At 35.2% G+C, this 13430-nt stretch overlaps 1 pseudogene; it reads right to left on the bottom strand.

The window, feature by feature from the left end:
* Positions 1-1242: 1242 nt before the first annotated feature.
* On the bottom strand, positions 1243-1562 carry LOC100424403 (protein mago nashi homolog pseudogene; annotated as a pseudogene).
* Between the last annotated feature and the right edge of the window lie 11868 nt (positions 1563-13430).

Raw genomic sequence — 13430 nt, forward strand, 5'->3', positions numbered from 1 at the left:
CACCCAAGCTCATAGAATTGATGTTTTATCTAAAATATTTTCAGGTATATGACAGAGATAAGAAGACATCCTGATAAACCATGGTGCACTGGCTCTTAAACATTCTACTCCAAAGTGAAAAATGTCACTTGCTCACACTTCATTAGCAAGAACAAGGTTAGTCATGCTATCATAGGGTGGAGTAGTTGGATCTTTCCCCAGAAGTAGCAGGGAATACCCTAAACAATAATATAGTCCACCACAGATACTAATTCAGACTTTCCAGACTCTAGGGCCCATATTTAACCCCTGTGCTATACATTCTCCTACTACATATCTATTTGTGAATAAACACTACCAAATAGATTTCAGGTTTCCAATCTTCTAATAAGAGAATAAATAGTAAAAATAATAGAAGAACAGCACATGTAAATAATGAAATAAAAACTATCCAGATGAACTAAATAGTCTATAGTACTATTTAAGTAGTACTTAAATGTCATTTTTTCAAGCCCCTTTCCTGGTACATTCACTGGCCAATAGAAATACAATGAGTTATGTCCAAGTTGGTTGGTAGGGAGGACCTGTATTATCACAATTTACTCTCAAAGTGAGACAAAATTTATTTCATTCAGAATTTGATAACAAAGCTATCAATCACTCTGTCTGAGGATGAAGGAGGAACATCCATTTGTTCTCCAGATATAAAACAAATTTTTTTTTTTTTTGCTTTTAATTTACAAGGATTCTAATGAAGAATAAAGGTTGCTCTTTGGAAGGAAGAAAATATACAAATTCCTTAAATAAAATCAGTAAAAGGCAAAAAGAAAGTGATAAGAATTATATACTAGCCCATACTGGTATAGGATTCTTCCAGTAGAAGACCTCAGTCATCTGTGCTATATATGAATAAGTAATTAGTCTATTGAGAATATTAATGATTGTTGGAGCCTGAACTTTTTGTGAATTCTTATTGCCATGGAATTTAGAATATATTCCAATACTTGCAAGTGATATATCAAAGTTAGAGAGATTTTATTTATTTAAAATAACATGCATTTTACAGTATCTTCAGAAATGACCTTTGAGGCCCTTAGGATTACAAATAGGTTTTTAGGTTTACTTGTTATTCTTATCAATATTTATTAGACACAATCATTTATAGTTTATTACAATATTACTCTGATATACACAAAAATTTTCTGATAATGTTGATTAAAAACAGCTATATCCACCCTCTTTGTGTCCACATCAATGTTTAATCTAGATTGGCTTAATCTTGAAGTATAATTCAGTAACACTGAAGACCATATACTTCCTGTTCAAGATATAAAATATACTTCCTGAACAAGATAATAAAATATTCTTAAGCCTTCTGGATCCTTGGATTGCTTAACATCAATAACAGAACCAATTTTAGATGTTGCGAAAGAAACGTGTTCATGTCCAATGACGATTTCAAACTCCTCCTAGTCAGGAGGAGGCCACAGAGCATCATACTCTTTGGTAGTTTCACTGTCATTAATTATTCTTTTCAGCTCCTCCATCATACTTTTATATATGTAAACCTCTTTTCTGATCATGACATTATCCTTGTAATTACTGTCGTTGACACATCTTAGTTTTTTGTCTGGTTGGAATTCAATCTCCAGGAACTTGTGGTCAAATTTGTCCTTATGACTCATGTAGTAACGCAGATAAAAGTTACTCTTATGGCTTGCAAAAGGCACCCAAGATCAAAAAGCAAACTGTACCTCTGTGGTCTGTGCCCTACTCAAATAGGTGTTCGTTGTTGTTGTTTTTTCTGTTTGTTTGTTTGTTTGTTTGTTTTGACAGTTTCACTCTGTTGCCCAGGCTGGAGTGCAATGGCGCGATCTCGGCTCACTGCAACCTCTGCCTCCTGGGTTCAAGCAAATCTCCAAATCTCCTGTCTCAGCCTCCCGGGTAGCTGGGATTACAGGCATGCGCCACCACGCCCGGCTAATTTTTTTTGTTTCGTTTTTAGTAGAGACGGGATTTCGCCATGGTGGCCAGACTGGTCTCAAACTCCTGACTTCAGGTGATCCGCCCGCCTCCGCCTCCCAAAGGGCTGGGATTATAGGCGTGAGCCACCACACTCGGCCTCAGATAGGTTTTTAGAAGATTCGTCATGATATATTGAAAACGCAGATCAATAAAGGATTGTCTCCCTATCACAGTAGAATTCTCCATTTTCCTAAAGTGTGTTAAATTATACCTCATTGACAGAGTGGTTACTAAGAAATATAAAATTCTAGTTTAGGAACCCCTGCCAAAAGGAAGATCAGTCTGAAATCACAATGAGAAAAATTGACCCACATTGACAAAAATTGCATTAATTAGCATATCTCAGAACACATATTTATCAAATGAAGTTGGCTTTATCTGAACTGTCTAACAGAGGATCAGGGGAAAGGAGTTAAGGGGAAACTCTGGTGATTGTAAATCACCAAATAACCATATGCTCTTTCCAAGTGAGTTTTTCTTTTTTTTATATAAAAAAATTGAGTTCTCTGTAAATAAAGCTTTTTCGGGCTTGCAACCTCTTCTGAGGCATCTATTTTGTTTGCCATCTCACCATCAAATCACTCTTCATATAAAACTGCAGAACCATCGTTCTTAATGTCCTCTTTAGCTCACACAAATCACTGCTTGAATCTTTGTTTCTGGCAGATGCAAACAGTAGGATCAGTTCCCTCAACTATCATTTTTGATAGGAGGTGCAATTTTATAAATTCAATACTATTGCCTAATGCTAAAGATTTAAAGTGAGTTTTATTTTCCAAATGTGAACTCTTCAAATGTATTAAGTATATGAAAAATTAAATTATATATATACACATTTACATGCATATATGGATATCAATGTGACTTCACAAAGTACCAAGAATTGAATAATAACTGCCTGAAAGGGAAATATTATCATCAAAGGGATAGCAATTTATCTTGATTGACAATTTTTAAGTATTATAGTACTGGTTACCCTTCACCCTGCTCTGCTGTCTTAGGTTAGTTTAGTTTACTTGCAATATTACTACCACTTCTGATAATGAATTTTCTAGTAACACAACATGCTGAAGTACATTCTTCTTGTGAATGAAGACTTGATGGTTCTTTTCAATGGGGCCTGATACCAAGTTCTGTGCATCTCCATGTGTTCATCTCCAATGACGATAATGGGGGAAAAATAAAGTGGTCTTCTGAAAGTACAAAGCTCTTGCTCTGTTCATGCTCTAAATCCTTCAGGTCAATCAGATCTTTGCACAACTCCTCCTAAGAAATTGCCTTGGTATCCCTGCAAAGACAAACCTTGATGTAGGATTACTGAGCAAAGGCTTTCTGTTTAGAGTTACTGCTAGTTGAGGCAGCATTTACTGGGCCCAAGGTGCGCCCAGAACTCTGTTCTGCCTCTTCAGAGTGAGAGTGGGACCCAGTTGCCACAACTTTAAGTACTATTTACGTTGTTTCCTCCCTACTTATGTGTATAGATTTTCATCATTTTTAATAGTTACATAGTATTCCACACACTGATTAGCCATTGATTTACTTGCCTGTTTCTTATTGTTGGAACATCTTTGTACATAAATTTCTGCAAAGCGCTGTTACTACTTTCTTGGAATCTTTTCCAGATGTGTAGTTGCTGAGTTAAAGTATATGTATAGTTGTAAAGTCTTTGATCCTATTGTCAAATTGCCTTCTAGAAATGTACTAATTTCGAGTTGTACTAGTCACGTATAATCAATGTCCTGCCTCTTCTCCCAAAATAGGTGTTATTTTTAACATTCACTCTTAACACTTTATAGAAGAAACTATAATGCATTTATTAAGATAACGAATTGTTTCTGAGTTCAATGATGAAATAACCTTTGAAATTCTATTGCCATATATTTTTCCAATGCATGCTTATTATTCAAAATTCTGATTTTAACAATAATGATAGCTTTTCTTCATCAAATAGTGAAAATGACTAAAGAAAAATTAAGAGTAAATTCTCTATTATACAATGGTTGATTGACTTATATATTAGAAAAGCTTTCATATTGTTGGAACTTTAGCTCACTGAAAGAAACTTTTGCTTCACTTTGCTTTTAATGTCTGTGAAAGACTAAGCAACAATTCAGTGAAGACTATATAACAAGATCTTAACTAATTTGAATTATTTATTCAAATGTCTTTAGCCTATAATAAGAAAAAGGAAGCCCATATATTTACAGTAGCCTTATAAGAAAATGAATTAAAAAGTCTATTTTTTTTTTTAAATAGTGATGTGCTCTGATTTTTTCAGAATGGAGAAAGATAGTAGGTATAAAAAAGGAAGGCTGGTCAGGCACGGTGGCTCACACCTGTAATCCCAGCACTTTGGGAGGCTGAGGCGGGTGGATCATGAGGTCAGGAGTTTGAGACTAGCCTGGCCAACATGGTGAAACCCTGTCTCTACTAAAAACACAAAAATTAGCCGGGCGTGGTGGTGGCGCCTGTAATCCCAGCTACTCTGGAGGCTGAGGCAGGATAATTGCTTGAACACGGGAGATGGAGGCTGCAGTGAGCTGAGATGGTGCCACTGCACTCCAGCCTGGGTGACAGAGAAACTCCATCTTGGGGAAAATAAAAATAAAAATTAGAAAGGAACACTGACTTGTGTAAATTCTCCTTTTTGAAAATTTAGTTTTAGATTCTCTGCGATTATTGTCTCAACATTTGCACCATAGAATAATTGTATAACTGAGTTTAATAGCTGGTAAATGTGTGGCATATATCATTGAAATAGGAACAGCATTAAAATCAATGACATGATACGGTTTCTATTTAAGAATTTTAAGTCAAAACAGATGTTCAGGTTTTTAATTAATTTTATTAATTTTGTATAATTTTTTCAAGAAGTACATTCCTTGAAAACATTATAATCTTTTTGTATTAACTTCTGCCAATTTTCGCCGCCTATCATTTTGCTGAAGTAAATGCTATGCCTCCAAGTAATATGAATATGTAAATCATAGCCTTCAAGGATGACCCTCTGCTATGTTAAAGTCAAAATTCCTTATTAGATGTATAATAGAAAAAAATACATTCTCGGGGGCTTCCTTCTCTTCTGCTGGATGCACAATTACCATGAATATAATTGGAAGTCTCACTTCTGACAAATAGGAAGTAAACATCTTGGGCCAAATTGCATGTAAGAGAGACAAAGTGAAAGTTTGGACAGTTATGCAGACAATACAGATGCTGTCTCTACTTTGGTGTGTGACTGCATTGTACAGACGATTCAATAAGACACATGTGTTTTAATACTCTCTTTCTTTTTACAGCACCTTAGGTGGTTATGTCAACATCCTCTTATTATTATTTCATGTTGTTATAATTTTATAGTGTTGGATGAGAGGTGCTGTAAAATATACCCTCTTTCTCAATGGTAAAGAGCTGAAGAGAGGCAGCAGTAAGGTACAGGGATGAGATGTTTGAAACACACCTTGCCTATAAAGTCCTTGGTTGCTAGGAAGCAGCACAGCAAACCAACCACACTCAAACTGAAGAAAAATATTGTGTGTGTGTGTGTGTGTGTGTGTGTGAGAGAGAGAGAGAGAGAGAGAGAGAAAGTGAGAGAGCGGGAGAGAGAGATATTCTGTGCAGACACAATTCATAGCAAGATCTACATTAACCCTGAAAAAACCCACCACAATTCTTGTGTTAGATTTGTTTCTGGCAGATGCAAACAGTAGGCTCAGTTCCCTCAACTATCATTTTGTGATAGGAGGTGCAATTTTATGAATTCAATACTATTGCCTAATGCTAAAGATTTAAAGTGAGTTTTATTTTCCAAATGTGAACAGATTTAAAGACCATTTTCCATATGTAGGATATTATTTAAATATTTAATGTTTTATATATTTTAATGTCTGTGCCATACAAAATCAAAACTGTTATGTTCTTTCTGTTTCATCATACTTTCCATTTTCTATGAGGGGTGCAAAAAAAAATATCCCACCAATGTCACTCTACCTGGAACCAAAGCACAGTGCTTGTATTGAATATGAGAACCACCAGAAGTATGTGAGGGAATCCTAGTATCACGGGCTGAGCACCATCCTAACCTGTTTGACATAAGATATCACTGGAAAATAAAAAGTCTTCAAGGAAAATTGAAAATCATGGAATTAGATGAGCTAGAAAGTCTATATTAGTTTGATCATGTTAAGTTCACCGTTTTCCTGGATTTAGGACCCTATTCCTTGGCTCAGTGTTCCTGGGTTTTGAAGGGCGTTTCAGGAGATTGCTGAGAGAAGTCTATTTTGAAACGTTCAGCCCTTGATTGGTAACATAATTATACATGAGACATGTGCTTTTTATTTTGGCATGACCTCTTATCTACACTACTAACATCACAGATATTTGCAGTATTGTGTCATCTGGGTGGATTCAACTAGATAATAAAAAAATATGTGTGTTTTCTTCAATTAATACATGAGACAGGGGTAACTATAATACCTGTTTGTGCCCTAACCTGCTCTAAGTGTCTGTTGCATAAGGAAGGAAAAGTATGTTGTGTTCTATTAGGCCCATAAATTTCTTTAGAAAAAATTCAGATGTTTTCAGCATATTGATTGTGACTCATACATTTATTTCCTGTAAAAATAATAGTTCCTTTGTACTTAGAGTTAGCCTTCCAGGGAATGACCATAGTGGAGGATGAATGCTGTATTTAAGGTGTATTTTATCTGTTCCTTCAGGCAACTTTCCAAGGTAGGATGGGTTAAATATTAACGCTCTGAAACTTTTTGGAAGAATTGAACTGATAATACAGAAAAAATAATTAGACACCAATTTGTAATCTTTCTTTCTCCAGAGCTAAAACTTACCTATGCTAATATCTGAGTTTTCCTCCCTTACTTCTGTCACAATGGAGAAAACTTTTCTCTTCCCACCAAAGATCTGATCCCATCTATGACTTCCTTCTTAATTTCCTTATTCCTTTGATGTTTTCTTGTGTTTTCTTCAATTAATATATGAGACGGGGGTAACTATAATACGTGTTTGTGCCCTAACCTGCACTAAGTGTCTGTTGCATAAGGAAGGAAAAGAACGTTGTGTTCTATTAGACCCATAAATTTCTTTAGGAAAAATTCAAATTTTTTTTCTTGCAGTATTCAGTATTTTTCTTGCATTGTTTTCCATCACTTCCTTCTGGATTATTACCACTACCATCATCAATCATGCTGTGCTGCTTTCCATCTTAAAAAAATCAAAATCTTCCTGATGTGAGAAAACTCAAGAGAACTGTCTACACGTATCCTCATCTTCTTTCTTCTCATTCACTTCTCACAGTTGTAGCTTCACTACACCATGTACACTGCTCTTGTCAAGGTCACCAATAACTTGCACATGTCATATTTAGCCAACTCTTTGTCCTCAATTTAATACTCTTTATTCTTCAAATATTCTGTAGGAGTAGGGGACTTGCCTCTTCCCTAATTTTTCTTCTTCATAACTAACCCTTACTATTGGTGTCCTTGGCTAGTTTCTTCTTTGCAATGCTTACAAATGTTGGCATTCTTCCAGGCTTACTACTGGGCCCACTTTTCCACACTACACATAAACTTCTTTTGTCCAAAATTTCCAAAGAATGGAAACTTTGATTCTTTATCCCCACCAAGCACATTTACTTCTCCTATTTGCCTCTGACTCAGTAAATAGTACCATCATCCACTTTGTTGTGGAAACCAGATCCTAGGAGCCAACACTGATTTCTTTCTTCTTCTATGCTCTATTCTATCTATTAGCAATCCTGTTTATACTCTCTACAAAATAGATATAATCCCATCCTCTCTTCTAGTTTCACCACTATCACCTCAACCCAGGTCATTGTTATTTCTCTCCTGAATGACTGCAACAATCTTCTGATACTAGACTTCCTAACAAACTTTTGCTCTCATCTAACCCAATTTACACACTGCAGGAAAAAAAGGCCTTATCAAAATGTTAACAGAACCACATCATTTCCCTTGTAAAGGCCCTTTAATGATTTCCCACTGCACTCTGAATGAACTTAAAAACCTCTTCCCAAGGTCTAAAATCCCTGTGTGACCTGACCCTTGCCTAACACCACTATCTTCCTCCTTTGCTGGGCTCCAGCCCTGCCAGCTCTTTGCTTTTTCAAGAGGCCTGACCTCTTTCTCTCTAGAGCATTTGCAGACCTCACCTCTGCCTGGAAAATTCACCCCAATGTATAGTTAATTGAGTTTTTCTTTTGGGGGGTTCTCTGATTAAATGGTGTCATCTCTAGAAGGCCTTCTCTGATTACCCTTCATCATCCTTTTCCTCAGACCCTTGCTTATTTTCCTTCCTATCACTTATTACAATTTATTTTTTTTCATGTTTGCTCCAATCATGTAAGCTTTATGAGGACAGAGAAGATGTATATATAGTGTATTGGTTTGTCTTCAATGAGTAGCAATACCCAGCACATAGTAGGTGCTCAATAAATATTGAATAAACAAATATTGTATTTTATTTTATATACAATTATGCCAACTTTTTTTTTCTTTTAGGAATAAAAAGGTACACTGATTCTGACAGAATTAAGCGAAATGCAAAGTAGAATAAATACTTGGCTGATTCAGAAAAAAATTCTATTTTTATTCTATTTATCTTTTGCTATGAAGGTAATGAAGAATACAATGATTTTAGGCACTTTGAGAATATAAACACTTCAACTGCAATTTATAACCATAAATATTTTATTATCTAGTTTTCTTCAATTATATAAATCAATTATATAAGAATAATAATTTTTGCTTGAATTGATTAAGGAATTATTTCAATAGTCCAGTGACAACATTCATAGATAACTTTCTTTATTGACTTTAGTTTCTCTTTTGTGTTGACTTTTTCACACTCCGCTAAGCAGAGGGTAAAGGAAATTTTACTCAGTTAACCTAGAGTACTTTTCAGTCAGGCATTTTCATGTTCTACTTCAATTAAAAATGTCCTACCGACCCAAAATCAGTGGGATATGAATTTCAAGTTTTATTCAGGCAGAGGTTAGGAATTAATATTATTTTATGATTTCCATCTGCCCCTCAATATGTATAGGGAAGGTGTTCATTGGGGATAACTTCCCACCAAAGGCTGTTGCTGCTGCAATTTTCTCTCTGTGAAAATAAATGTGTTTTCAACCATAGCACTGACTTTGTTGCTAATATCCTCTCATGAACTTCTCTAAAGCCAGGTACCCACACAAGATCCCCCTTATCCTGTGTCTCATCCTGGCACAAGGCCTTTGCTAGTGTTCCTTTTTAAACACCTGAAATGGAAGTATGAGTTCCTGCATTCATGGAAGAGACAGAATGACTTAAGTGTGCCTTTCATATGTTAAGATTTTAAATAGATATAATTGTGAACTTTTTTCACCTTTTTTACATATGGAATTTCTGTGAAATTCCCTTCCTCACTTTCTCTAAATTTTAAGAGGTAAGTATTGATGGTTTCAACTGTTGCTTTGAATATAACATTAATTGTTAATCATATCACATATGATAAAACATTCTGCATGATCATGTACTGCCCAGTTTAATGTATGAACAAATATAAATGAGTAATCTATTTTTATATTATTTATCTTCCACTTTTTTGAACAACAAATCTCTTGAATTTTCCATATTTATGAAAAATAAAACTTTGGAAAATATTATTTCATAAAACTCTGGTTCACTTAAAAAATATCAATCTCTTGAGATAGAATCTACACACAATAAAATGTTATCAGTTTTTAAAATACAGTTCAGTGAGTTTTGAACAATGCATTTACCCTCACATCAACTACCACATCCAGGTGTAGAATATCATCATCCCAAAATGTTTCTCCAGCCCCTTTACAGCAACTGCTGATTGGTTTTCTGTCACTATAGGTTGGTTTGCATTTTCTAAAATTCCAAATAAATAGAATCATATTTTAAACAGTCTCTTGTGTCTGGTTTCTATTACTCAATCTATGTTTTTGTGTTCATTCATGGTGTTGTGTGTACCTATGGTTAATTTTATTTTATTTCTGAGTAGTATTGCATTTTATAAATATACCACATTTTATGTATCTCACTCACCTGTTGTTGGACTCACATATTAGTTCTTAACTAATATGAATTAAATTTTCTATGAATACTATGTATACGTTTGCATCTAGAGAGTAAAGGATCAAAATTAAAATTATGTTTGTAAGAGCCTCACACTCAAGAAATGGAACTAGATTAATGAAAACTGACAATAAGAAAAACTGATAAATTCTATAACAGAGGTATCAGTAAAGTGTTCGAGAACAGAGTAGGAAGATATTCAAGCAAAGACTTTGTGTGGACGTGTATTTTCATCTCTTTTGGGTGTATACCTATGATGGAAATTACTGTGTTGTGGCTGCTTGAAAAAGTGCTGCTCATACTTCTTGCTGTGGTGAGCATAGTGACAGACAGCTGTAGCTTTTGCCCCTATGTATCCACCACCAAGTCTGCACAGAGGCCACACTAGCCACCGTCTTTCCATGCTTCCCAGCCAATGATTTAGCACAGATGGAGGACAAGAGTGGGCCTATGCCTGCGAGATGTGGAACTGAATTCCTCTAATGGGTGATTTTTATGTGTACAAATTTGTGGGGTACATGAGAAATTTTCTTTCATGTGTATAATGTGTACTGAATAAGTCAGGCTATTTAGGGTCTCCATCATCCAAGTGAAATAAGTTTTTGTTAAGTTTAGTCACCCTACTCTGGATCCAACACTGGATTTATTCATTCTGTCTTACTGTGTGTTTGTACCCTTTAATCCACTTCTCTTCATTCTCCCCTCCACCCACCATTTGCCATTTTCAGTCTTTGTTATCTAATTTTTCCACTCTCTACCTCCATGTGATCAAACGATTTAGCTACCACCTAGATTTGAAAATATGTGGTATTTTTCTTTTTGTGCCTGGTTTACATTAGTTAAGCTAATGATCTCCAGCTCCATCCATGTTGCTGCAAATGACAATATTTTAATTTTTTTATGGTGGAATAGGATTCCATTTGTGTGTACATACCACATTTTGTTTATCCAGTTGAATGAGTTTTGAGTAAGGACTCCTGACTGAATCTTTCTTGGCATTGTATGACTCTTCCTACTAATTCTTTCTTCCTTTCCTCTCTCTTTCACAAGTGTCAGACCTGCATCATGGTTTGAAGTCTCTCCTCACTTTTTCTGGGTCCCACTCCTGTATTTCAAAGGTATTTCCACCTCCAGCCCCCCAAATCTTTTGTATCTTTAATACCAGTCATAGCATCTTCTTCTTAGACAACCCGAACTAGTAACACATGGGTCATATTGAAAGTGTATGTTTAAATCTATTATAAACTGCCAAACTCATTTCTAAAGTTGTTGTATCATCTTACATTCTTACAAGACATGTATGAGAGTTCAAATTGTTCCACAGCTTCACCAGTGCTGGGTACTGTCAGTGCATTTTCTTTACTTTAGCAGGTGTGTGATGGTATCTTCTTATGGTTCTGAATTTACATGTGCCTGATGACTGAAGATGCCAAATGTTCTTTTCATCTCTTTGAATTTGATGTCATATATAGTACCTATGTCTGTGAAATGCTTTCCTGAGAGGCAACAGCTGGAGATAATGGGAGGCTGAATGAGAGGGAAGTCCAGGAGAGAGCAAGAGGTGACCCAATGGTGAAAAAAAATAAAGAGAAAAAAAAGTTATCGGTTGAATTTGTGTCTTTTGTTTTCCTGTTCTTGTATTAGGAAATCCAGTAATTGTTCTAGATGTTAATGTTTGGGTGTTTATGAATAAATGTATAAAGATAAGAAAGTGGTGAATGGTGTGTGTGTGTGTGTCTCTCTCTCTATATATATGTATATATATAATGTATAATACATATATTTCAATATAATGCAAGCAGCTAAACAGTGAATGTTATTTTTTATAAGAATATAATTATAAGAAAGAAAGAAAGAAGAGAAAGAAGAGGAAGAAAGAAAGAAGAGAAGAGAAAGAAAGACAGAGAAAGGAAGAAAGAAAGAAAGAGAAAGAAAGAAAAAGAAAGAAAGAAAGAAAGAAAGAAAGAAAGAAAGAAAGAAAGAAAGAAAGAAAGAAAGAAAGAAAGGAAGGAAGGAAGGAAGGAAGGAAGGAAGGAAGGAAGGAAGGAAGGAAGGAAGGGAAGGGAAGGGAGGAAGGAAGGGACTTCTGGGTCAATTTTTTCCCTACTTCTCTTTAAAATATAAATTTTCATAGAAAAGTTGCTAATAGATATACTGGCTCTGAGATCAGATTTAGACAGAGTGACTCTGACTTCATTTGATCCAGATTACTGATCACACTGAGCTTATTCTGTTTGAATTTCTGTTAATTATGAATTAAATACATATTAAATAATAATATCAACATTTTAAGGTACTCTAAAAGCTTAAAATTAAAGGAAACTCAGAGAGCCATATTGAGTTATTGACGTAAGATTTCAACAATTTATTTGTAGTCAAATGTAGGCTCAAATGGGGATGGCAACATCAATGAATTTTTAAAATATCAGGTTTTCATTTTCTCCTCCTCAAAGAAGCAAATGGAGGGAGAATCAATGGATGTATTTTGGTTGCAGCATACCTCTTGGGAAGCTTTCATATGTAAATCAATACAAAAATTTCCGTCTACATGCTAGCATGACATGGTGTAGTTTTAGACACTGTGTTTTGCTGATTAGCACATAACCCAACTGCCACATAAATTATCTTTATAAATAAAACTTTGCATACATATGCAACATCCAGAATGGAGCAATAAATTGGTCTTGACTCCTTGTCTCTAATGGCGCCACTTCATTGCTTCCTCTAGCAAGTTGGGACTGAGGGCGCATTGGTGAATGCATTTGACTAATCTCCTATCATGATGCACCTCATATTTCAATATGCAACTGGCACAGTTGGCATTTGGAGGAAAGAAAAGTTCAGTTTCCTGCACTGTCAGTCTTTTTACCTTCCTGCCTACAGCAAACTTAAAAAAAAATTACTTGGGAGAAATGTTAAGCAACCCAACCTTTTATAAAACATGTCAAGATTAATTGCTAGTTTCACTCATGAGCTGTGTAGATTGTTTCCTAAGATTCTCAACTTATTAGGTACAGTGATTCATATTCCCTTTCTTGGCAAAACATCTGCTTCTTTTCAGATATCCCCATCAATAATGTAGGCAGTGATGGGGTTCTGCCAACCCTGAACTCACTCAAAAATGCAAAGAATAAAATCCTTTCAAGCTATCTCTTTGGTCTTTGGTACCTTAGACTTTAAATATTTGATGCTTTGGTACTTTAGAACTTTCATTCTAGTTAACGATATTACAGGAATGATCTGAATCCTAAATTTGCTTTTTATTTAACGCAAATTGGAAAGCTGTTAGTATGAGTTAGTGAGCATTTT

This window comes from Macaca mulatta, chromosome 6, assembly GCF_049350105.2.
Source record: "Macaca mulatta isolate MMU2019108-1 chromosome 6, T2T-MMU8v2.0, whole genome shotgun sequence".
NCBI lineage: Eukaryota > Metazoa > Chordata > Mammalia > Primates > Cercopithecidae > Macaca > Macaca mulatta.